The sequence below is a fragment of the Sus scrofa genome, chromosome 17 (assembly GCF_054392235.1).
Source record: "Sus scrofa isolate SSC_HxYL_T2T_F1_AM1 chromosome 17, Sscrofa_HxYL_maternal_Yorkshire_Landrace_v2.0, whole genome shotgun sequence".
NCBI classification, from domain to species: Eukaryota; Metazoa; Chordata; class Mammalia; order Artiodactyla; family Suidae; genus Sus; species Sus scrofa.
The window spans coordinates 57299697-57322269 of NC_139399.1; the positions used below are offsets into that span (position 1 = coordinate 57299697).

Sequence of the window (22573 nt, forward strand, 5' to 3'; positions counted from 1 at the left end):
AAGATCTAAATAACATTTCAGAGAATAATGAAAGAAGTTTAACAAGGCAATGCAGGATTAATTGCTAAATAAATTGTACAAATAATTGCTTTTGGAGTTCAGAGGAAGGAGAGATTGCTTGAGGCTGGAATAATCCAGGGAAGGGTTTAAATGAATTCTTGGGAGATAGTTTCAAGTTAGTGAGATTATTTACTTTAAAATCATCTTAATGTTTGTTACAAATGGAACTGCAAACTGTTGAACCTAAAGAAATTTGGTACATCGAGTTTTTTCTCTGTATGAGAGCTTTGGAACTACCTGCCGTCAAAAAGTAGAAGATATCCTGTGGTATTGAGTAGACAGGGAAAGTACTCCCCCACCCCCACCTGCGACAAATGGAAGTTCCCCAGCCAGGGATCAAATCCAAGCTATAGCTAGCTGTGGCAATTGTGTATTCCAACTTAAAAAAAAAAAGTAAGGAGTTCCCATTGTGGCTTGATGGATTACAAACCCAAGTAGTACCCATAAGAATGTGGGTTTGATCCCTGGCCTTGCTCAGTGGGTTAAAGGATCCGGCATTGCTTCGAGCTGTGGTGTAGGTCACAGACAGGCTCACAGCTAGCTACAGCTTGATTTGATCCCTGGCCCAGGAACTTCCATATGTACTTAATGCCACTGAATTGTACATGTAAAATGATTAAATTTTGAGTTCCCTGGTGGCTCAGTAGGTTAAGGAATCAACATTGTCACTGCTATGACTTAGGTCGCTGCTGTGGCGTGGGTTTGATCCCTGGCTGGGGAACTTATGTATGCCTCAGGCATTAGGTACATTCACAGTGTTGTAAAACTATCATTACTGTGCATTTCCAGAACTGTTTCAACATCTCAAACAGACCTAATATGTTTTTAGGTAGCAGTTTCAATTTATGAAACTACTTAGTAACTACTTCTCATATTTAAAAGGATACATTGCACTCTCTCTCTCTCTTTTTTTTTTTTTTTTTTTGGTCTTTTTGCTATTTCTTTGGGCCACTTCCGCAGCATATGGAGGTTCCCAGGCTAGGGGTCAAATTGGAGCTGTAGCCACTGGCCTACGCCAGAGCCACAGCAACATGGGATCCGAGCCGAGTATGTGACCTACACCACAGCTCATGGCAACGCTGGATCGTTAACCCACTGAGCAAGGGCAGGGACCGAACCCACAACCTCATGGTTCCTAGTCGGATTCATTAACCACTGCACCACGACGGGAACACCCTACAATGCACTCTTTTTAACCTAGAGACTCCGAACTCTGTATCCTTGGTTGAAAGCGAGGCTTTGAGAAAGAGACACAGCTCTGATTGGGTTAAAGTCTCTTGTACTTTGAGGATTCCCTCTGATTCTTATCTCCAATTTAGGAGATTTTCTTGATCCACTTTTTAGCAAAACTGCTTGTTTTTTGTGCTTTACATTTTAGAAAATTTCAAACATAAAGAAGTAGAATAGGAGCTCCCCTTGTGGCGCAGTGGTTAACGAATCTGACTAGGAACCATGAGGTTGCAGGTTCAATCTCTGGCCTTGCTCAGTGGGTTAAGGATCTGGCGTTGCCCTGAGCTGTGGTGTAGGTTGCAGATGCGGCTCAGATCTCGCGTTGCTGTGGCTCTGGTGTAGGCCGGTGGCTACAGCTCCGATTTGACCCCTAGCCTGGGAATCTCCACATGCCATGGGAACGGCCCCAGAAAAGGCGAAAAGACAAAAAAAAAAAAGAAGTAGAATAGTATATTAATTCCCATGTACTCATCACTCAGGTTCACTAGTTATGGCCAATCTTATTTCATCTATATCTCCATTTACTTCCTTACTCCACATTACTCTGAAGCAAATGCCAAGCATCATGTGATTTCCTTAAGTATCTCCAAAAGATAAGAACTTTCACTGAAAAAAAATTCATAAGCACAATTCCATTATTATGTCTAGAAAAATTACAGTAATTCTTTAGTAGCACCAAAGACGCAGTCACTATTTGGTTTTCTAGTCCTTTCCCTTGCTTCTCCTTTTTAAAAAAATGTTTATTTCAGTAGTAGCCAAACAGGATTCACACATTGCAGTTTGGTTGTTATGTAGCTTAAGTACTTTTATTTATTTTTTATTTTTAAAAATTATTTTTATTTTTTGTTTTTTAGGGTTGTACCCGAGGCATATGGAAGTTCCCAGGCTAGGGGTTGAATCTGGAGCTCCAGCTGCTGGTTGATAGCACAACCACAACAACACCGGATCTGAGCTGTGTCTTCGACCTACACCACAGCTCATGGCAACTCCGGATCCCCGACCCACTGAGTGAGGCCAGGGATCAGACTGCATCCTCATGGATATTAGTCGGATTTGTTTCTGCTGTGCCACAATGGGAACCCCAGATACTTTTAAATATAGGTTACTCCTCCATTTCTCTCTCTCACTTTTTTTTTTTTTTGGCCATGCCCGAGGCATATGGAATTTCCCTGGCTGGGGACTGAACTCATGCCACAGCACCAACCCAAGCCACTGCAGTGACAATGCCGGATCTTTAACCCGCTGAGCCACAAGAGAAATCCCTGCGTCTCCCCCTCTCTCTCTCTCTTTTTTTGGGGCCACACTCGCGGCATATGGGGGTTCCCAGGCTAGGGTTTGAATCGGAGCTATAGCTGCCGGCCTGTGCCACAGCCACAGCAACACCAGATCCCAGCTGCGTCTGCGACCTACACCACAGCTCACAGCAACGTTGGATCCTTAAGCCACTGCAAGAGGCCAGGCATAGAACCTGCAAGCTCATGATTCTTAGTTGGATTTGTTTCTGCTGCACCACAGTGGGAACTCCCCCTGCATCTCTTTTTGTCTTTTGTGTGTGTGTGTAGAATTTTCTTTTGCTGAGTATATACTTATGATGTTGTTTACAGTTCTCCTTTATATTTTTTTCTTAATAAATCAGTAGTTGTCTTTCAAGGTTTGATCAGATTTAGATTCATTTATTTTTGGCAAATGAATAATCATTTTAGTTATCTATTATTGTATAACAAATAATCCCCAAATTTAGCAGCTTAAAACAGCATTCATTATCTTCCACAGTTTCTGATGGTTAGCAGTCTGGGAGTGGCCTTGCTGATAGTTCTGCCATAAGGTCTTTCATGGGTTGTATCTAAGGTGTCACCCAGGGCTGCAGTCATCTGAAAGTTTGACAGGGGCTGAAAGATCTGCTTTCAGGGTGGCTCACTTCCCTGGCTATTGTAGGAGGTGTCAGTTTTTTGCCTAAGTATCCTCAAGACATGCTGTCAGAGCAAGTGATCAGGAAGAGAGGGAGGCAGGGAGGAAGGAAGCTGCAATGCCTTTTATGACCCCAGAAGTGCCATACTATCATCTCTGCTCTCTTCTTTTGGTCATGCGTTGGAGGGGACGACTAAAGGGTATGAATTCTAGGGAATGGCCATCACTGGGGGCCGTCTTGGAGGCTGGCTTGCACAGTGAGACTCCTTCCTGTGTGGTGTAGTAACAGGAGCCGCATGATACTTGGGTCTCTCTCTTTGTGATATTTGAAGCTATTGATGATCAGTGCCCTTCGTCTGCTGATTTACCAGGGGCAGCAAATGCTGATATTCCATTGTACCCTTTTCATTTAATAGCTGCAATATTTCTATAAAGATGAACTTCTTGGGATCAACTATTTGGTCACCTAGTGTGGGTATAGTTCACATAGGAAAGGCAGAACATTTGGCTCTTTTTCTTTATTTACTAGTTTTTTAAAATAACAAATTGGTTTCCTAGCATTCTCCAATGGTGAGAAATGTTGTTTCTCAAACTTAATATATATATATATATATTTTACTCTGAAGTAATTTATTTTTTAATTAATTTTTTCTTTTTTCTTTTGGCTGCCCTGCAGCATATGGCGTTCCCAGGCCAGGGATCAGATCCAAGCCACAGTTGTGACCCACACCACAGCTGCAGCAACACTGGATCCTCAACCCACTGTGCCTGGCCAGAGATGCTGCTGATCCTGTTGTGCCACAGTGGGAACTCCTGAAGTAATTTAGATTAACAGAAAGGTTGCAAAAATACTAGAGCGTGCCTGTGTACTCTTTACTGAGGTTCCCCTCATGTTAATTGCTTAACTATGATATGGTGATCAAAATTAAGAAGTTACCATTGATACAGTACTGCCAGCTAAATAGCAGATATGACTGCATTTTCCAGTTGTCTTTTTTTCTGTTCTAGGATCCAGTCCTACTCTTATATTTATTAAAAGTTTTCCTTTTGCTTTTTTTGATTGTATTTATTTGTTTTTTGAGTTGAGTGTGAAGTGGGTAAGTGAATATGTCTTTAATCTGTCTTGTCTGTTTTAGGTTAAAAAATATTTGTCATTTGTACCTTTGCTCTAGCTATTGCCTTTGTATTAACTTTTATGTAATATACTTAATCCCTCCTCATTCTCACTCTTTTAGTTTTTAGTCTATTGGTGTCTTCCTTTGGGTACTATTGAAATTACCTAGTAACCTCTTCCTTCTCTTCTCTAGCATTTGATTAAAACTAGTATTCTTTTACTTTCAATTAACATCTGTAAGTCAGTCAGCAAGTTTATTTTCATTTTTCTCTCCTCCCCCTGCCATTTTTGACAGTTATGTTCTATCTACATTGTCAAAGCATACAGCTGTTATATATTATAACATATCCCTATAACATCATTTGTTTTTTATAGGTAAATATATATTTAATTCCCACCACTATTTTTATGTTCATGTGGATTTTCCAGTTATTTGGATTGTCTGAAAGTCATTCTCTAATAAATTCCACAGGAAGAGCTTATGGGAACAATATTCCTTGAGTTTCCACTATGTTTAAAAGTTTGTCTGCAGCTCTAATACTTGAAAGCTGGTTTGGCTGATTATAAATTCCTTCTAGAGTGTCTTTCATTCCATTGTCTTCTGGCATAGAAAGTTGCTGTTCTGAGGTCAATCTGGTTTTCTTTTTAAGTGACTTGGCTTTTTTGTCTTTGCCTGAATGTCCAAAAGATCTTTTTCATAGTAGTCGTATGTATTGGTGTTGGTCATTCTGACTCATTTTTCTTCAAGCAAGTAGTAAATCCTTTCAATATGTGACTTTAAGGCCTCTCGCCCCATTTCTCCTCTCCCCTTTCCTCTCAAGATCAGAACAGTTTTCTCGACTTGGAGGGTTTACTTGTTTGCCTTTTGTTTTAGTTGTTCTATTGGCTTGGTGTTCTTCTTTGAGACTACACATAAGATGATACATTTTCTTCTTTGGGACGTGAATTCTGTACATATGTTGGATCGTTGTACACTGTTTGTGTGAGATAAACTGCTCTTCTATTTTTAGACTTGTTTAGCCTGTCTTCATAATCTTTCCATTTGGATTTCTTTTTTTTTTTTTTTTTTTTTTTTTTTTTTTTGTCTTTGCTATTTCTTTGGGCCGCTTCTGCGGCATATGGAGGTTCCCAGGCTAGGGGTCTAATCGGAGCTGTAGCTGCCAGCCTACGCCAGAGCCACAGCAACGCGGGATCCGAGCCGCGTCTGCAACCTACACCACAGCTCACGGCAACGCCGGATCGTTAACCCACTGAGCAAGGGCAGGGACCGAACCCGCAACCTCATGGCTCCTAGTCGGATTCATAAACCACTGCGTCACGACGGGAACTCCCATTTGGATTTCTAACAGAATCATAAAGTCAGTATGGCTAAAATCTTCTTTAAGAAGCCTTCTGGGTTTCCGTCGTGGCGCAGTGGTTAACGAATCCGACTAGGAACCATGAGGTTGTGGGTTCGATCCCTGCCCTTGCTCAGTGGATTAAGGATCCGGTGTTGCCGTGAGCAGTGGTGTAGGATGCAGACTTGGCTCAGATCCCGAGTTGCTGTGGCTCTGGCATAGGCTGGTGGCTACAGCTCCAATGAGACGCCTAGCCTGGGAACCTCCATATGCCACAGAAGTGGCCCAAGAAATGGCAAAAAGACAAAAAAAAAAAAAAAAAAAAAAGAAAAGAAAAAAAAGAAGCCTTCTAAATTTTCTTTGTGGGTAACTCAATTCTTTAGTTGTTGAGGCCGAAAAAGCTGGGCTCCTCTTTCTCTCACCTCCATATCTCTGTCTTTAAAAAGTATTTAGAATCTGACTAAATTCCAATACTTCCACTGAGCCCACATCTTCTGTTGCTTGTGTTATTATAAAACATCCTAATGTGTGTCCCTGCTTTTTTATTCTTGCCTCCTTACTATCTCGTAATAACATAATAGGTGGGAGTTCCTATTGTGGCTCAGCAGGTTAAGGACCAAACATTGTCTCTGTGAGGATGCAGGGTTGATCCATGGCCTCACTTCGGTGGGTTAAGGGTCTGATGTTACTGCCAGCTATGGTGTAGGTCACAGATGCGACCTGGATTTGCTGTTGCTGGTGTTGCCCCTAGCTGTGGCATAGGCCTTAGCCACAGCTCTCATTCAGCTCCTAGCCTGGAAACTTCCATTTGAGGGGTAACATTAAACAAATGAGCAGAAAACATAACATTTGGGAGAATCTTTTAAAACCCTAAGCCATTTGGTGGGAGTTCCTGTTGTGGCTCAGCGGGTTATAAACCTGATTAGTATCCATGAGGATGCAGGTTTTATCCCTGGCCTTGCTCAGTGAGTTAAGGATCTGGCATCTCCTATTTGACCCTCAGGCTGGAAACTTCCGTATGCCGCAGATGCAGCCCTAAAAAAGCAAAAAAAAAAAAAAAAAAAAAAAAAAAGGTCCTAAGCCATTTGGTATTCCTCTCCCTGATCTGCAGAGGCTTTCCTTGAGTCAGTAAAAAAACAAGGTCCTTTCTTAGTATATCAGGCCCTGTGTGATTTGCTTCTGATAATCTTTGGTCTCACCTTTTATTCTTCTTTCTCTCTTCCTCACTCTTGACCCAGTGTTGTTCTTTGTCTAATACGGGCACACTCCTGCCTTTGGGTGTGCCCCCTGTGTGGAATGTCTTTTTCATCATATAGCTGTTTGACTAAGTTCCTTCTCTCTCTCTCTCTTTTTTTTTTCTTTTTTCTTTTTTAGGGCCACACCCGCAGCATATGGAGGTTCCCAGGCTAGGGATCTAATTGGAGCTACAGCTGTCAGCCCACGCCACAGCCACAGCAATGGCAGATCTGAGCCACATCTGTGACCTACGCCACAGCTCACGGCAATGCTGGATCCTTAGCCCACTGAGCGAGGCCGAGGATCGAACCCGAAACCTCATGGTTCCTAGTTGGATTCATTTCCACTGCGCCATGCTGGGAACTCCTTCCTTGTCTCTTAATGGCTCACATTTCACCCTCTTAATGAGATCCATTTTACCACCTTATTTAATACTGGAACCTCTCCCCTCATACATAGCACTGATTCTCTAACATACTATATAATTTACTTCCTTGTTGTGTTTAATGGTGGTATGTTTTCCCCTGATAACATATAAGCTCCACAAGGACAGGGAGCTTAGTCCCTCTTGCTCGCTGATATATTTCCAGCACTTAGATAAGTGCCTGACATATGGTAGATGTTCATTGTTCATTGTTGAGTGAATAAATATGCCCTGTGTCTCCTTGAAAGGAGGATGTCCTTCTTAAACTGTTCCCCCACTCCTATCTGTGGCATGAGGATTTTCTGGGACACAGTGTATCTTTCATCTGCAGACTCCCATGGGACTGCACTAGGGAAGTTCCTGGTCTCTTTTGGTTTCATTTTAGCTACTGGTCTGCTTAGGCTGGAACTGGTTCTGGAAATCCAGTCAGGATGGAAGTGGGCCCTGAGGTTGGTTAAAGATAAGGTGGTCTGTTAATATGAAGAACCTGTGTGCAGTAGTTAACCATTTATCATACGCGCAAGGGAATTTCTTTATTTTCTTATTCCACCAGCCTAATGATAGAGATTCCTCTCTTTAACTGAATTTTCAGTGGCAGTTTAAGGGGATAGTAGGTATGGCATTCATTAAGATGCAGTTGAAAATTGCTTTATTTAAAAAAAATGGGAGTTCCCACTGTGGCTCAGCAGGTTAAGAACCCAACTGATGAGGATGTGGATTTGATCCCTGGCCTCACTCAGTGGGTTGAGGATCTGGCATCGCATGACAGATGCAGCTCAGATGCATTGTTGTTATGGCTGTGGTAGAGGCCTGCTGTTGTAGCTCCACTTTGACCCCTAGCCTGGGAACTTCCATATGCCATAGGTGTGGCTGTTTAAAAACACACACACACACACACACAAGAAACACAGGAAAGAAGGCCACACCAAGATGGAGTTGGCAATTTGAGTTATGTTGGCAAAAGCCAAGGAGACCTCTGAGCCACCAGAGAGTAGAAGAAGCTGGAAGGATTCTCTCTTAGAGCCTTCAGAAGGAGTCAACACGTTGATTTTGGAAACCTGGCCTCTGTACCTCTGCAGTTGTGGAAGAACAAATTTTTGTTGTTTTTAGGCTACCAGGTTTATAGTAATTTGTCAGATAGAGCTGTCCTAGGAATGAATACATGCATTCTACAGACAGTATATCGTAGAATGAGTCCTTGAGATTTGCAGCTGAGGAATGGCCTTAGTTACAATTCTGATTCAACCAGTTATAAGCCTTGGCTAATTCATAATAGTTCTTAATCTTAGTTTTCTCACATGTGGAATGACAATGTTATCAACTTGAAAATGTTAAAGGATAAAGTAATTTAAAAACATTGATACACTGTCACATATGAAGGGCCTACATACCACATTAAAAAAAAAGTCCATATTTTGTCTTCATGTTTCGGTAATTTTGTTTCAGCAAATTAAGAGAATTGGTCCAGAAGATAATTGTATCGTGACAGTTGATTGAGTAGTCTCCCTAAGAAAGGCTATTCTATGTCCTGCTATCAGGTACAAGATATGGGATGGAGCAGTGAGGCCTTCAATTGGAGAACATGGTAAAAATCAACGAGTATTGGAGTTCCCGTCGTGATTCAGTGGTTAACGAATCCGACTAGGAACCATGAGGTTGCGGGTTCGATCCCTGCCCTTGCTCAGTGGGTTAAGGATCTGGCGTTGCCGTGAGCTGTGGTGTAGGTTGCAGACACAGCTCGGATCCCACATTGCTGTGGCTCTGGCGTAGACCGGTGGCTACAGCTCCGATTGGACCCCTAGCCTGGGAACCTCCGTATGCTGCGGGTGTGGCCCTAAAAAGACCAAAAAAAAAAAGAGTAATATGAAGGGGTCTCAAAAAGAACCCAGTTAGTGAGGTTTTTAAAAACTATTTTACAAAGGTTTTCATTAACTATTACTTTTCTCTACTTGTTGGATGTAATGCATAAAAAATTCAAAGATGTTATAAAAATGTTTCTTACTACAAAATTCATACATATTCTCCACAGATGATAGGACATTAAAATGTTAAAAAGTAAACTGCAGGAAAGATTGTTTTGTTGCACATCTTTTCAGTCTTTATCTGTGTTTATATAGTAGACAAGAAATGGAAATAGGGTCATATTATATGTTATAATATATTGTGACCATTTACAGAGACCGTCTAGTGTTTCATTATGTGGATATATCATAATTTCTCCAATTTTCTGATGTTGCCTATTTAGGTTATCTTTCTTTTTTTTTGTCTTCTGTCCTTTTAGGGCTACACCCAGGGCACATGAAGGTTCCCAGGCTAGGGGTCTATTTGGAGCTGTTGCTGCCGGCCTACACCACAGCTCACAGCAACACTGGATCCTTAATCCACTGAGAAAGGCCAGGGATCAAACTGGCAACCTCATGGTTCCTAGTTGGATTCATTTACGCTGGGCCACAATGGGAACTCTGGTTATCTTTATTTTCTATTATAAAATAACACTGCAGTGAAAGTTTCTCATTATTTGATATTTTATTCAGCTGAAGTAAAACCTTCTTTATGGATGTTTAAGTAATTATCCTTAAGAAATTTAAACTTCTTTTTCAAATTATTTTAAAATTGTACATGAAATTAAAATTTTAGAGTAAGCTTAATGAAAACAGGACAATTCTAGGAGTCATTTAGATTATCGATACTAGTTAAGGTGTCATTCTTTAGGAGTTTAATTTGCTGTTTGCGGTTATGAGTTCTTACTGTGGTTTTCTTTATGCTAAATGAAACACTGGAGTGAAGGTAGCTTTAGGTGAAGAGTCAACATGCTTCCAACCAACAAGAAGGATTTTTTTTTAAGTACTTAAGACAGTGCTTCAGTAGGTATTTGTATTAAGCATGGAAGAAGCCTATCATAACTCCCCCCCAATGCATTTTTTTAAATTTTATTTTTTAAAATTAAAGTGTAGTTTACTTATAGTGTGCTAATTTCTGATGTTTAAAGCAAAGTCACTAAGTTATATATACATTCTTTTTCATCATGGCCTATCCCAGGAAATTGGATGTAGTTCCCTGTGCTCTACAGTAGGACCTTGTTGTTTATCCCTTATATAAATGTAATTTTTTTTTCCTTTTTAGGGCTGTACCCAAGGCAAATGGAAGTTCCCAGGCTAGGGGTAGAATGGGAGCTTCAGCTGCCAGCCTACACCGTAGCCATGGCAACACCGTATCTGAGCCATGTCTGCAACTTAGGCAATGCTGGATCCTTAACCCACTGAGTGAGGCCAGGGATCGAACCCTCATCTTCATGGGCATTAGTTGGGTTTGTTTCTGCTGAGCCACAACCGGAACTCCTATTCTTTTCTGATTTTTATAAGAAGTGGTATGTTTATTAAGATGATAGGTGCACATTTAAAAGAGAAATTCAAGCAATATAGAAAAGTATTTCTAGAGGTAGCTAAGGCTAATATTTTTGTATCTATCTTTCTATATGTCTCTATGTAGACTTTATCTTATGTTAGAAATAAGGATTTTTTTTGCGTGCTGTTCTGTAATCTTTTATTATTCCCTCTTAGGTGATGGACATCTTTCCAGGTTAATAAGTTGAAATCAATTACTATTTTTATGGTTTTTACTATGCATTTGACGTGTTTTTTTTTTTTTGTCTTTTTGTCTTTTTGCCATTTCTTGGGCCGCTCCTGTGGCATATGGAGGTTCCCAGGCTAGGGGTTGAATCGGAGCTGTAGCCACCGGCCTACGCCAGAGCCACAGCAACGCGGGATCCGAGCCGAGTCTGCAACCTACACCACAGCTCACGGCAACGCCGGATCGTCAACCCACTGAGCAAGGGCAGGGACCGAACCCACAACCTCGTGGTTCCTAGTCGGATTCGTTAACCATTGTGCCATGACGGGAACTCCTGACGTATTTTTTTCTCTTTCTGTTTATGTACCCTTCTTTATATAATCTGTCCTTCATACCCTTCTTTATATAATCTGTCCTTCGCTGGTAGAATGTTAGATTGTTTCCACTTACAAGTCTATTTTAAATGTTTCCCTACGTTCTTAAGAATAAGACTTGCATAGTTTCTTTGTGTTTAAAAATTACTCCCTCTCCTCCTTTTATTTAATTAAAAAAATCATGGGGAGTTTATTTGAAGTAAAGAAAAGACTTGAGAGGTGTGTACTACTTAAAGTGAGAACTTTCTTTGGCTATGAATGATTTAATTATTTCTGCAATTTTAGCTAAGGAATTCAACAATATATTTAATGCTAACCGATGACAGAGCATTCCACTAGATTATTTTTTCAATTTGTTTCCCTTAGAAGGTTAAACATGTGTTTAAAATAAGGTTGTTTATGTAAGTTTTAAACCACTTAGTCTGAGCTGATAAATGTGTTTTCATGTTAAAACAGAGGTAAGCAGATAGTGGTTTTCTGGTCGTATATTGGTATAGCCATTCTAAGTAGTTATTCTGCATCTTGTCTCCGAAATCTTTGGTATTTTGCGTTGGACAGGCACACACCTCCCCCTCTGCCCTGCCCTTTTTACAGTTTTCTGTTTTTGGAAGATTGCTTTGTGAGGAGTTTCCTGGTGGTTCAGCAGTCACTGCTCCTGGCGTGGATTTGATCCCTGTCCTGGAAATTTCTATATGCTGTGGGCACAGCCAAAAAATAAAAAAAGATTGCTTTGTGAATTAACAAAGTACTAATTTATAAGATATTTAGGTCTCCCTCTCCCTTTTCTTCTTAGGAAAAGAAGGAAAGAGGAAGTAGGTTTTGAGTAGATATTTAATTAGAGGTTTATAATCTTTAAAATTTATATTTATTTTTTGGTTGCACTTGTGGCATATGGAAGTTCCTGCCAGGGTTTGAATCTGAGCCATAGCTGTGACTTATACCGCAGCTTCAGTGTCACTGTGGGGGGCTGGGGGTCAAACCAGTGCCTTTGCAGCCATCTGAGCCACTGCGGAGACACCACCAGATCCTTAACCCACTGTACCACAGTGTGAATTCCAAGGAAAAGACAATTTTCATAAATACTCAAAGCATCAAGTTCTTTTTTGCATGCAAATCTCCTGGCTTTTTGGAGATTGGAGCTATTAAAGTTTACTTGCTCATGGTGGCTAGGTGTGGTGTTTAGATCTCACTTGGGGTCCATAAAGACTTCCCAAGGGGTATCAAGAACCTTTTTTTTTTTTTTTTTGCTGCACTTGTGGTATGTGGAAGTTCCTGGACCAAGGATTGAATCTGTGTCACAGCTCTGACCTGAGCCGCTGCAGTGACAATGCCAGATCCTTAACCTGCTGTGCCACAAGAGAACTCCAGGGAACTCCTGGCACATTGAAGTTCCCAGTCTAGGAGTCGAATTGGAGCTGTAGCTGCTGGCCTACACCACAACCACAGCAACGAAGGATCTGAGCTGAGCATGCGACCTACGCCATAGCTCATGGTAGTGCTAAATCCTTAACCCACTGAGTGAGGCCAGGGATCAAACCCTCATCCTCAAGGATACTAGTTGGAGTCATTACCACTGAGCCACACCAAAAACTCCAAGAAACTTTTCGTTATGAAATTTCAAAACACAGAAACCTAGAGGAAATGACGTGTCCTCATGAAACTTTCTTCCGCTTCAACAATTAGTAGCTCATGACCTATCTTAGTTTTATTCATACTCCCTTTTTCTCTGTATTATCTTGAAGCAAGTTCTAGATAACATACTGTTCTATCTGTAAAAGTTTTGTTTAGTAAGTATCTTTAAACGATAAGGACTGTTAAAATTCTCACCTTTTATATAAATTTCTTACTATCAAATATGCAGGTATGTTCAGATTTTTAATTCCTTGAAACATAATTATGTTTTATAGTTTATTTGATTGCAATTTATTGTTATATCTTTTATGTCTTTTATATCTCTTTTAGCTTAGGTTCCTGTTGCTTCCCTCTTTTTTTTCCCTTGCAATTTATTTGTTGGAAAAAACGAGATCATGTCTTAAAAATTTTTCCATCTCATATCTGAGTGGTGTCATTTAGCACATTTTTCTGTCCTCAGTGTTTTCTATAAATTTGTGGTTAGATCTAGAGACTTTAACACAGATCATTTAAAGACTATCCGTTTCAAGATTTGTTAACTTTTGTTCTCTTAAATCCTTAAGTTGGTCTGCTTGAGAAAGCTGTGCAGAGTCTTTTTCTCCAGATGTCTCCTTTCATAATTGTTCTTCTCACTGCCAAAAGAAAAGAATAACTCTTTTTACTGTGTTGTACTGACATTGCGTGTTAGATGGAAAAAAAAAAAATCTAGGGTTTAAAACACATAGGCAATTTCAAATATTGGTGTCAGGGTTTAAAAAGTGAAGGATTTTGGAGTTCCTGTCGTGGCGCAGTGGAAACAAATCCAACTCGGAGCCATGAGGTTGTGGGTTCGATCCCTGGCCTCGCTCAGTGGGTTAAGGATCTGGTGTTGCTGTAGCTGTGGTGTAGGCTGGCAGCTGTACTTCCGATTAGCCCTCTAGCCTGGGAACCTCTATAGGCTGCAAGTGCAGCCCTAAAAAGCAAAAAAAAAAAAAAAAAAAAAAAAAAAAAAAGCGAAGGACTCTAATAGCTGGTAGCAAATGGTGCATCTGAGTTTGTTTTCATCAAAATCAAAATTGAAAGGAGGATTGCTCTCTGGGAGATAATGAAAAAATACTTTTTAATTTCACTGTGATTTTTGTCATGTAACTAAGATTACATTGAAAGAATCGAATGATGCTGTTTTTCATATAACTCTCTTCGTATAATTACCTGCTTATTTAAAATTTTATTTAAAACTTTACAAACAATAAATGTATAAATTGAAGTTGGTGACTATTATTTGTTGTAACATCTGAATGTACTGGGAATGGGGGTGGAGTGGAGATTAACCCCTGCCTGTGCATTTTAACAGATTTGCTTTCAGTGAAAAATGTACTTTTTACATATGTTTCATCAAAATTTGTAATATATTTTGGACAACTACATCCTAATAATAGTTGTAGTAACGATTCAGAATAAAATGTGTTCTCAGCACTTAGAGCCTGTGATCAGATGGAATTCAATTTTCAGTTTATATATCCTTTTGTGGTAGAGATGGAATGATCAATAAAATAGTTTCAAGCATAAAATGATATTCCATTATGATTGAACACTATGAGAGAAGAAGAATGGAAGTTTGTATTCTAGGAGAAAAGGACAGTTATAAAATTCTGGCTGTTAGGGATATGATAATCCAAGTTCCTTTGAGTACTTAAGAGTGTAGTGTAACAGGAGTTGTCACTGTGGCCCAGTGGGTAGATGATCTATATTGTCTCTCTGGAGGTGGGGGTTTGATCCCTGGCCCGGAACTTATGCTGCGAGTGTGGCTGAAAAAGAAAAAAAAAAGTGATGTAACAATTTATTAAATTGCTCATACTTATATCTTGGAAGTTACTGCTTTGTAACTAGTTAGGTTGACAAAAAATTTGGATGTCAATTTACAAATGTTCTGGGTTACACAGTTTTTCAAGGTTTTTTTGGCAGATACATGAGCAAAGAGTTTGAAATCCTTTTATACCCACTTAAAGACAGGCTCTCTGCTTTCTATGCTGGTGATCAAGTGACTAAAATATTATCCTGGCTTCCAATGAGTGGATTCTCTAGAAAAACTACTTCTGTGTCTGAAGCAAAGACACATAACTTTTATGTATCAAAACTCTAAAAGCAAAGAAGCTTGTGTTCCCCCCTCCTCCATTCTTGGCAAACAAATAGCTGGCTCTTTAGAGTGTATAAGCAGAATTACAAATTCATTTTATATTTGGAATTTTAAGTCAACCCTCCCTGAAGTTTTCTTTATCAAAGTGCAGGTTGGAAAATAAATTCTTATTAAAAGGAAAAAAATTTTTGACAGTGATTGGAAGAGTATTGGAAAAGTGGGGATTCTATTGAAAAATTTTAAACATGCATTTTTAAAAATAAAAATATAGCAATTTATTTTGCTCATATAGGAAACAAATAGAAGAAAGGAAAATAAGAATTTTTTTATGTCTTAATAGTTCATCAAGATAATGTGTATGTCCCCCTCCATGAAGAGTAAATAGGAAGGCTAAAATAGAAGCGTTAGCATAAATACTTTAAAATTTTTTCTTCTTTTTGGCTTGAAGGAAGCTCTATTTCCCTAGGTTTTTAAATCCTCATGCACCAGGTTGGTCCTTTTGCTGAGGATGAGGCACTTTTGTGGTAAGTGTTGCCATGGTGACTGCCTTCCAAGTGCTGCCTCAAGGTCACTCATCACTCATAGCTCTGAATACTTGGATTTTGTTAAAGAAAAATATCAACACTCAGTGGATAAAATGAAGTTAATTATTACATTGTATTATGCAATCAAATCTAGCAAAATTATACTTATAAACTGTGTCCTGTGTTGACATTATTGATAAACTGTGTTTTCTTTTGAGTATTGAATTTTAACCTGTCAGGTTAGAAGGCTAATGGTATATCTATAAATTACTCCTAGCCTTATATTATAATAATTTGATTTTATTTCATTTGTGACCCCCCTTTTCTAAAAAAAATTAAGCAACTTCATTTTATTGCTTTTATGTTTGAGTATGTCTAAACATACCTGCCTCAGTGTTTGTATTTTTGATAAGAGACAAGGGCAAACATTCCTGAACAGTCCTTTCTTTTTTGGTAAATTTGGCTCGAAGTTGCCAGTTGTATCAGCCTTTGTTCATATTAGGATGATCATTTTATCTTCCCCAAACTAGATGTCAGAGATCTATTGTCTACCTGTTTTCTCCTTGTATTCTTTGTCTTATACTGCTGTTAGTTTTCCTTGTCCTTACTTTCTGGATTTTTATCCTTTATTTAAATATAGATGTTCTACCATCAAAGATTTTCATATATTGTTATCAAACTGGTTTTTTTCAGTAAAGAAAAATATGAAAAGAAATGCCTCCTTATATTATTGTTTATTTTCTTATGAATCTTGTTCTAAAGGAGAGAAGAATCATAGCCATGTGCCAGTAAGCTGGAAGGTGACTTTGAAATCAGAGATGAGAAACATTATTTATTAAAAAAAAAAATGTGCCACCGAAACAAAGTGCTATTCAAACACTTAAGACTAAAATATTTGGTCTTTCAGCTAATTAGAATCTAACTAGTTGCACTGTCCCCAGGGGAGTTGGATGAATTGGTTCTCAAAAAGCATTTTCATCTCTGCTTTTGCAGAGCAGACACCTTTGCAATGTCTGATCTAGCTATTTTACATGCTTGAAATTTCAATGAATGCAGCACTCTATATATTAGTATTACATATATGCCAGGTAGTATGTGCCATCTAATGTTTGTTTCATTTATACATATTTATGAAACCAGGTATGTTATTTGATGCTACTTTTGCTAATTTATTTGAAAAAAGAATTGATTTAAAACTCTGTAAGCTATAATGAGTCAATATGATCTAGAAAAAAGAATATTAGACTGGGAGGTCTGACCCTTGCACTGATCTTACATCTGTCTTACTGTGTGAACTTGGTCAAGTTGGTGAAGCACTCTTTTTTTTTTTTTGTCTTTTTGCCATTTCTTGGGCTGCTTCTGCGGCATATGGAGGTTCCCAGGCTAGGGGTCAAATCGGAGCTGTAGCCGCCAACCTACACCACCGCCAGAGCAATGTGGGATCCGAGCTGTATCTGCACAACCTACATCGCAGATCATGGCAACACCAGATCCTTAACCCACTGAGCAAGGCCAGGGATTGAACCTGCAGCCTCATGGTTCCTAGTCGGATTCGTTAACCACTGAGCCACAACAGAAACTCCGGTGAAGCACTCTTTGTGCTTCATTTTCTCATCTATAAAACAAAGTGGTTGCATTTCCATTGTGACCTTCCATGATTCCAGTCTCAGCAGTATTTGATGTATTATTATTATTTTGCCTTTTCTAGGGCCCCTCCTGGGGCATATGGAGATTCCCAGGCTAGGGGTCTAATCGCAGCTGTAGCTGCTGGCCTACGCCAGAGCCACTGCAATGCCAGATCTGAGCTGCGTCTGTGACCTACACCACAGCTCACGGCAATGCCAGATCTTAACCCACTGAGCAAGGCCAGGGATCGAACCTGCAACCTCATGGTTGCTAGTCAGATTCCTTAATCACTAAGCCATGATGGGAACTCCTGATGTATTAAATTTGGGTTATATCAGAAATGGAGGAAGATTTCAGTTCATACTAATCTAAAATGTTGCATCTGAGTAATTTGTCTAATTTCCAACTAATTTTGGATAGAGGTTTATTTTATGTTTTTTTAGGTAACATTAAACTAATTTTGTGTTCTAGGTGCATATTTAAGTAGGTTATTTTGAAAAGAGAGGAGGAAAGTTTGAGAGTGTGACTGGTTGTGTGACAAAAAAAATTTGTTTTTTTTTTTTTTTTTTTTTTTTGCTTTTTTAGGGCCACACCCAAGGCATATGGAGGTTCCCAGGCTAGGGGTAGAATTGGATCTACAGCTGCCGGCCTGTGCCACAGCCACAGCAACAAGGGACTTGAACTGTGTCTGTTGTCTCCACCACACCTCATGGCAACACCAGATCACTGACCCACTGATCAAGGCTAGGGGTTGAACCTGCATCCTCATGGATACTATTTGGATTTATTTGTGCTGCGCCACAACAGGAACTCTGACAAATAGTTTTTAAAATGTTTTAATTAAACATTTGATTAACTCCACAGAGTTAGATTTTTTGCCTTAATTATAGTCAGTTTACAATGTTGTGTTAGGTTCAGGTGTACAGCAAAGTGATTCAGTTTTCTATATTTATTCTTTTTCAGATCCTTTTCCATTATAGTTATTACAAAATATTGAGCACATAGTTCCCTGTGTGATACAGTAGGTCCTTCCTTGTTGGTTATCTATTTTGTGTGAAGTAGTGCATAAAGTTAAAACTGTAGAAATAGAAACTGAAAAATCTCAAATAGAAATTGATTTTAAATCTTTTCAAAAATTAAAAAATGATAGTCGACTTACAGTGTTGTGCCAGTTTCTGCTGTACATCAAAGTGACCCAGTCATACATAAATATACATTCCCTATCTTGACCATGTGCTTAATATAGATTCCAGACTTTTTTCAGTGAGGAGGGAGGGTTAGTGTGCAATATATTTTTCTTGGAAGTTTTCCTTAACATATCTGATTCCATAGCACAGGCAGGAAAGAAATAGTCTCAAAAGATGGTGCCTATCTGTGTTTCCCTTTTTCTTTTTTGGCTACACCTGCAGCATATGGAAATTCCTGGGCCAAGGATCAAACTGAGCCTCAGCTGTGACCTATGCCACAGCTGCAGCAACACCAGATCCAACACTGTGCTGGGCCGGGGTGTCTCTGGTGTCTCCCCAGAGACAAGCTGGATCATTAACTTATTGTCCCACAGTGGGAACTCCCCATGTTTCTCTTCTTATTAGAAAAAAAATTTGAGTTTAAAAAATTTACGGGAGTTCCTGTTGCGGCACAGTGGTTAATGAATCAGACTAGAAAGCATGAGGTTGCGGGTTTGATCCCTGCCGTTGCTCAGTGGGTTAAGGATCCGGCGTTGCCATGAGCTGTGGTGGTTGCAGAAGCGGCTGGGATCCCAAGTTGCTGTGGCTGTGGTGTAGGCCAGTGGCTACAGCTCTGGTTAGACCCCTAGCCTGGGAACCTCCATGTGCCACGGGAGTGGCCCAAGAAATGCAGAAAGACCAAAAAAAAAAAAAAAAAAAAAAATTATAGTGTATAGGATACGTGAACAAAAAGTGTAAGCTATTTGTGGTTTTTCATACCCACTTCCATGCGTGTATGAACATATAGTTTTTACTTTTTTGGATTGCATTGTGCTTTTTCTGTTTCTACCATCTTTCTGTCATGACAGAGACCTACTTTATTTAAAAATAATGAGAAATGAGGATCTAATACAGTCTAATATTAAACCAGATCTCTGTTGATTGACTGGTAAAACAGTGCCACAAAGAACATTCTTTTTCTTCCATTTTATCCACTTGTGCAAGTATCTCTATAGAATTCCAAGGCAAATTTCTAGGTCAGAGGGATATTCTTAACACTTGAATAGTTCAAAATTGCTTTCCAGAAAGATTTGAAAGTTTAGTTTTGGAGCTCCCACCGTGACTCAGTGGTAGCAACCCAGCTAGTATCCATGAGGATGTGGATTCCATTCCTGGCCTTAGCTTAGAGGGTTAAAAATCTGGCATTGCCATGAGCTGTGGTGTAGGTCGCAGACACAATTTAGATCCAGCATTGCCGTGGTTGTGGTGTAGGCCAGCAGCTGCAGCTCCAAATCAACCCCTAGCCTGGGAACTTCGATATGCTGTAGGTGTGGCCCTAAGGAAAAGAAAAGAAAGTTTACAGTTTTCTTAAGAGTAAGTGGCACCTCCTTTTCATGTACATTTTCTTTGGATGATGATCTTATTGTAGCTGCCATTTATTGAGTACCTACCTTGTGTTAGGAATTGCACCAGGTACTTAATTTAGCTCTCACTGATCCTGATACTCTGGTAAGAAATTATTTTCATCCCCAGTTACAGGTGAGGAATTTGAGGATCACAGAGGTGAAATAACTTCCCAAACGCCACATCGCTAGTAAATGGTGACACTGTGCTTTTAATTCCCATTTCTCTGAATCTAGAGTCTAGGTTTCTTCTATTGAAAAACAGTATTTCTCAAATTTCTTGGATTGAGAGGACGGTCTTTGATAGGTGCACATTGAAATTTGTAATATGCATTTTTCTTCAAGTGATATAGTCACATAATACATATTAATAGTGTTTCAGATCAGCCATAGCCCAAATAGTACGTATGATGAACTAAAAAAAAAAAGATGTCTACACACACACACACACACACACGGTCTCCCGATTCTGGCTTTAGGTATTTGATTTTTTTTGACTTTGGAATTGTGTCTAATTCTAAGTGGTATTGAGATTAGCCTGTGGAACCAATGGTTGTGACTAGAAGTATACTGCTGGTCTATAAACCCATCTAGTTTTAGGAAGAATAGGCTGCATTAGTGTGGTAGGGCTGCCGTAACAAAGTACCACGGATCAGGTGATTTAAACGACAGATGTGTTTTGGAGGCGAGGAGTTCAAGATCAAGGTATCTGCAAGATTATTGTTTATGAGGCCTTACTCCTTGGCTTGTAGGTGACTTTTCTCCCCCCCGTGTCTTCGTATGGTCTTCCCTCTGTCCATGTCTGTGTCCAAATTCCCTCCTCTTAGAAGGACACTGGTCCTATTGGATTGGGCCTGCCCTGATGGTCTCATTTTAACTTAAACGCATATTTAAAACTTTTTCTCCAAACACAGTCTCATTCTGAGGGAGTAGGAGTTAGAACTTCAACTTAGGTATTTGTGGTGGGGGTGGGATGCAGTTTGGTCCATAATATGCACTGTATTATATTTTGTCTTCCGTATTTTAAGGATTTTGGAAATTTTTTTTTTTTTTTTTTTTTTTTTTTTGGTGCTGCCCCATGGCATATGGAGTTCCCAGGCCAGGGATCAGATCCAGGCCGCAGTTGTGACTGAAGTTGCAGTGCAGCAACGCTGGATCCTTAAACACATTGTGCTGGGCTGGGGACTGAGTGCTTCAAAGATGTTGCCAATCCCTTTGAGCCACAGTGGGAACTCCTTTGCTTTTTAGGGCTGCACCCATGGCATATGGAAGTTGCCATCCGAAGCTAAGGGTCAAATTGGAACCTATGCCACAGCCACAGCAACGCGGAATCTGACCTACACCATAGCTCACGGCAATGCTGGATCCCTGGCCCACTGAGCAAGGCCAGGGATTGAACCCACATCCTCATGGATACTAGTCAGGTTTGTTTCTGCTGCACCACAGTGGGAACCCCCTTAAACATGTAATTTTTCAGTGCCCTTATATACTTGAAATGACTTTGATTTAGTATTAGGAAATTTCTAAGTACTGTTCTAAGTACTTGTTATCAAATTTTTCTGCTCTTCTAAATGTAAACATAGTTTATTTGGCTAGTAATTATAACTAGATTTTATAATAAAATTATTATTTTGGGGGAGAGTCAGTTTGAAAGAAATTAAGTATTCATTGTTAAAAAAGAAATTAAGGGAGTGAGGAATAATAAGTAATAGGAAAAGCCTGAACTTGCAGAATTTAACTTTTGCTACTTGGATCTTTGCTTCTTAAGATTCCTCTATCATAAAGCAATAATATTATCAATAGTTACCACTTACTGAACATTTGATACCTGTATCAGAATCTGAGTGGTTTTTTTTTTTTTTTTTTTAATTTTTGTCTTTTTAGGGCTGCGCACCTGTGGCATATGGAAGTTCCTAGGCTGGGGGTTGAATCAGAGCTGCAGCTGCCGGCCTACGCCACAGCCACGGCAACTCAGGATCCGAGTCTGCAACCTATGCTGCAGCTTTTGGCAACGCCAGATCCTTCCTCATTGATCGAGGCCGGGGATTGAACCTGCGTCCTCATTGATACTACTGGGTTCGTTACCCTGAGCCACAACAGGAACTCCAGTCTGAGTATTTTAAATGCTTTGTGTGGTTCTTTCACATAATTTTCACAATAACCCTGTAAGGTATTTTTTATGTCTATTTTAGGATGAAGTTCTTAAGTGGACAGTCTGTCTGTATCCAAAATTTGTAATCTTTACTGTACTGCTTTTCATTTTCTGCCTACTTGAAATTTGTCATTTTATGATAGAGCCCTCTACCATGTTATACATGATTTCATCTTTTCTGGGCAGGCTGGTTTCCTCACGTAACTGCAAAACATGGAGGAGCCAGAGGTTTTCTCCTCTGTCTTTGGCAGTATTCCAAACATAACTCCTGGAACAGAAAACTAAGGACTTTTGGTGTTTTATAGCATGGCATTAAGTCATAAGTGAGTGTGTGTGTTTTAAATTCCAAAAAACTGTAGTAGCTGTGTTGGCATCTTTTAATTATATTTTAACCTCTTGAGTCCAAAAGATTTTATCAATACCACAGATTATTTGATGGTGTAGTTATTCTTGTTTTTCAGTAGTGCTTTACATTATTTTTCTTTATGCCTTTCACCGAAAAGATAGTCTTATATATAGTAGTGGAATGTCTTCTTCAGATAATTTCTCAAGTGTTAGAAGATTTTATGTAAAGTCTTACTATGTTTTGGTAAGCCGGTTTGTGTTTTGACCTCTTTATGGGGATTGATTCTCTCCTCCCAGATCTTTGGGCATTCATGTGAATGTATCTTTCCTCCCTTCATTTATCAGCAAAATTTTGT

At 39.5% G+C, this 22573-nt stretch overlaps 1 protein-coding gene and 1 long non-coding RNA gene across 23 annotated transcripts in view; one reads left to right on the forward strand and one right to left on the reverse strand.

Moving 5' to 3' along the window:
- The window catches only part of NCOA3 (nuclear receptor coactivator 3), a 135430-nt gene that overhangs the window by 24474 nt on the left and 88383 nt on the right, over positions 1-22573 (forward strand).
- Positions 11164-14265, reverse strand: LOC146395346 (uncharacterized). Its single transcript, XR_014832593.1, has 2 exons — positions 13788-14265; positions 11164-12674 (listed from the first exon to the last, which is right to left on the reverse strand). It is a non-coding gene; the product is annotated as an uncharacterized LOC146395346 (long non-coding RNA).